The 4,644-nt window shown below is 32.6% G+C and overlaps 1 long non-coding RNA gene across 1 annotated transcript; it reads right to left on the minus strand.

The window, feature by feature from the left end:
• Positions 1–2,116: 2,116 nt before the first annotated feature.
• On the minus strand, positions 2,117–4,298 carry LOC131601670 (uncharacterized). The gene is made up of 3 exons (XR_009283782.1): positions 3,659–4,298; positions 3,434–3,510; positions 2,117–2,757 (listed from the first exon to the last, which is right to left on the minus strand). It is a non-coding gene; the product is annotated as an uncharacterized LOC131601670 (long non-coding RNA).
• Between the last annotated feature and the right edge of the window lie 346 nt (positions 4,299–4,644).

Raw genomic sequence — 4,644 nt, forward strand, 5'->3', positions numbered from 1 at the left:
AAAAGATGGGATGACTATTATATCCTTCCCTTAGACTACCTGCCCTCTTTATGGCAAGGGACAGTCTTGTGGCGAACGATAATTCCTCGATGACCCTTCAACATCCAATTGAAAGACTTCCTGTCCTCTCATGGTATGGATAGATCCTTTCACCTGAGAAGCTAAAAGAACGTTTTTCAAACTTAGGGTAGTTGTTATTAATTGCTTGCTCAATTCAAAATTCAAATTCAAATCAAAAATACTTTTCCCATTCATTTTTCAAGTACTTTCAAAACAAGGCTACGCTTGTTTACAAGCTAAAGTCCTTAAACGAATCCTTTCTTATTCAAACTTTTCAAACAAACAAAGTGAGCTAAGCAATTAAGAGCCCATGGATAACCATGGATACAAAGGGTGTCTTACACCTTCCCTTTGCATAAATTACCCCCCGAACTCAAAATCTTTTCAAAAGGTCTTTCCTGTTCTTTTAGCGTTTCCAAAATTGGATAAAATAAAAGTCGGTGGCGACTCTTGCTATCCGCACATTTCAATAAAAGTCAGTTCACCGTATTACACATGCCATATAAGAGGATGGCATTCCATATGGTTGTTCTCTCCAAGGCCTAAAACTTTCGAAACCTGGTGGCCTAGGAGTAGAAGGTTGTGCCTGGCTTCCAAAATACGTTGAAAAAGAGCCTACTTGAGTATTTGATGGAATGTTTGTCGTACTCAAAAAAGGAGGCATTGTGTTCGTACTAACCGTGGGTATAGTCCATGTGACTAATGGTATGGCTTGAGAACTATTTATGGCCTTAGATCCTATAGATGTGGGTATGGCCTGAGAACTAGATATGGCAGTTGAAGGATTGGTCGAACTTGCGACGACTGTACCTGACCCTTGTGGAGGATTTTGTCCTCCTTGATCATTTGTAGCGTTAACCATTTTTCTATTATATTTTCGTTTAGGAATTGGTTGTGTATTATTAGTATATTTACCACTCTTAAGGTTCATACAACACTTTGGTATACCCTTAACTTAAAAGAACAATAAATATACACATAACGTATGGATTTTTTAAATTTTCGACACTGTCCCACTGGGCGTGCCAATTTATTTACCAGTGATTTCTGACAAACAACTGATAGTCTTCCAAACTTGACAATTTGGTAACTTACAGGATCGGCTAGATTGATCCTAGGACATGTGTCTAAAGTTTTTTATATCAATGATTGAATCCATAACTTTGTTTTGAAATTATCTTGGGTGTTTCTATAAAGACTTGTGACTATATGTAATAATGACTTCGAATGCAGAGTGTAAAGTAAAAGGACTCGAATGTAAAATCTTAGACGAAATAAAGATACATGACAAGAAAATGAATCTAAGTACTTTTACAGAAATGTAAATGAAATCGAAAAGGAATGCTTTTAAAGGAACTTTATTAGTAAATGAAACGAAATTAAAGATAATGTTGGTGTCATACGTACATTCTCAATGAGAACTCTTTCTCTTTCGCTTGGTACTTGAGTATTTTTTGAGTATTTTTGTACAAATTGAACACCTCTGAATCCTACCACTAAGATCCCTATTTATACTAATTTGACCCTGACGGTCTTACTCTAATGAGACGCCACGTTGTGTGTTTGCATGCGCTTTGAATCCCTGGAGTTTCCACGTGTCCTTCTGACTCAAAAGGATCACTTTAAAATTCTAATAATCCCGCTCGAGACTCTTCGACGAGAAACAACGCGTCTTTACAAGTTTTCGAAATATACAAAATATTCTAAGTCTCTTATTTCTTCGATTTCGAAAATAATCAATTCATGCCTTATCTCGACTTAAGAAATAATTTTGACATAAAAGACCCCTTTTAAAAATAGCTCTTTAAAGCCATTCTTTCTTCGAGACATATGACTTCGAAGAACATAATTTACCTTGTTGAAATCTCCAGCTAACAGAAACACACAAATTTTAATATAATGTAATTAATATATTACATATATTTTTTAAAAGAACATAAGAAATAAATAATATTTATAGATAAAACTATATCAACTTCAAATGTTATATTAAAATTGTCTTTTAAAATTGTCTTTTAATAATGACTATTGCAATTCTTAACATTTAAGACCACTATTTATAAAGAAATGTTCTAAATTAAATATAATATTAATTTACCCTATTGCACTTCTTAACATTTAAGACCACTATAAATACAACAAATACACCCTTTCTACATATATACACCATTTCTTTATGAATCAAACCATGGTTTACAAACTATGATTTAAACTTTCTGCTTCCTGTAAGAATGTAGCTTGATAATTGTAGGCCCATATGTACATCAGCATGACATTCTTGCCAATAGATTGGCAGATAAAGCACAAAAAATTCATTAACCAAATACATCCAGAACTATTTTACCAATGATGCAATATTTTTGTTGCAACAGCCAGCTACCCCAACTCTATTTGTAAAACTACATCGGGCGACAACATACTCAGTTCAAAAACATGAATATGGGTCATATCCTCGCGTTTACAATATTTTAATAACCAACATATATTCCATAAATTAATTTGAAGAACCAATATAAAATACTTTTTATTTTTGATTCATTGAAATAAACTCACCACAATATTTTCATTAAGTGTGTCTGCAAAGGTCTAGTCGAGAGTAATCTTACCGAGTTCGCTATGCATTGTGGTTTGAGCCATAAAAAAACAACATAAACGGGATTCTTAACCCCATAAGAAGCAAAGTTTAGGATCCAGAATCTGCACTCCAAAAAAACGCAATTGAAAAAACAACCGCAAGAAAGAAAACAAAATGAACTAAATTATTGACAGAACAATCGAAACACCTTAACATAAAGCAATATGAATGTAATATGAATGTAGAACTTTAATGAAACAATAATTACACTTAGGGGCATGACTCTGAAATGTCAAAGGTTGAGTAACTCTAGTAGATAAGAAAGTCTTACAGCAGCAACAATTATAGAACAAAATCGCAATTATACACGTCTGAGTACATTGCTTCATTGTAGTGCCATAATCTCTGGTCTAACGGTAGTTCTTAATTGCTTTCGTTAATTTCCCATGAACATAGTAAAAATCTCCAAAATTATTGTACCCCATTCTTATACTCTCTTTAATCAAGTTCGCCAGCAAACAATAAAATGAAATCAACATGAATTAAAATATCATAACCATATGAATGCTTAAGTATCATCACACACTACATGAATACCGTCAATAAATTGAGTTTCTTCGTAGCAAAACAAAATAGAAATACAGACTAATCTGAAACACTTGAAACATAAACAATCACAGTAACAAAAAATTGAATTTTCATCATAGCAACAAAATATGGAAATCAAACCAATCTAAAATAGTGAAAACATAAAATACATTTGCAGGGATGCTAATACTAAATAATTTACATTTCTACCTTTATGTTCGGAGGCAGGGGCAATCCTTCCATCAAAGGAGCTCTTAGAAGCTACAAATCTTAAGTACATCTTGAACCTTCTCGAATCAAACATAATGGAAAAAGGAAATAATTAAGGAAGCTGCAAAAAGCTTGAACCTTCTCGAATCTTGAGTACATCTTTATCACACAATACAATTATTATATAGAATTAAACTATAATGGAAAAAGGAAATAATTGATCACCTTAACTGTTCTTAAATATTGGTTTAGACCAGTTGTTAAAGCCAGATGTTGAGATTAAGGAAGCCTAGAACATTGAGACACTACAACATGCAACCCAAAAATAAGTCAAATGTTAACATAGATGTCGTAACCAGAAATAGAATCGATACCCTCAACTCGGGGCTGAAGTGATTGAATATCGTCATTAGTTCAACGCTTAGCAAGATCATCATTCATCACCAACAACCAACACTCACGACTTCATCTGATTCAACTCAAAACGTGATCAATACATCATCTCGACCTACAATAACCTCACACAGCAACAGACAACCCGCAGCAACAACGATTCAAACCCATATCTGAGGCCTCCGTTGCATGTTCATGAGAAAGTGAAGAAGGGTTTCAAATCGGACCAGAATCAAATTACAAAGGCTACCGTTCGGATCGAAGCGAGGAGATCGCCTCCGTTTTGAAGAGGCGGTCGCCGTTTGACGGTGTTCATCATCAGTGAACCAAATCGGAGAAGGAACGAAAAGAGCTCTATGGAGAAAGACGATGAAAGTCGGTCGCCGCTCTCGAGTTTTTTATTTTATTTGAGAGAGAGAGAGAAGGAAGTTTGAAGAAGAGAACGTGAAATGCTCCAAACCCTAATCCTTTTCTTTATTTGTTTGTTTTAATTTTGTTTTAATTTAAAAATTCCATAATGACGTTTTATCCTTAAAAATTGAGTAATCCATAGATTAGTTTAGTATTACTATGTAATTATATGAGGCTTCAAATTTCTTATTATAGTAATAGATAAATAATTATAATATTAATAAGAATAATAATAAATATAATAATAATAATGATAATATAATATTCAACCATCAATAATAATAATAATATAAATAATATATAATAATATAACATTTAATTAATAATAAAATAAAATAATAATAATAATAGTTTTAATTCTATTATTTATTTTACTGACACTATATTTATAATTAATAATAATATAA

Source organism: Vicia villosa, linkage group LG5 (genome assembly GCF_029867415.1).
Source record: "Vicia villosa cultivar HV-30 ecotype Madison, WI linkage group LG5, Vvil1.0, whole genome shotgun sequence".
Lineage (NCBI taxonomy): Eukaryota > Viridiplantae > Streptophyta > Magnoliopsida > Fabales > Fabaceae > Vicia > Vicia villosa.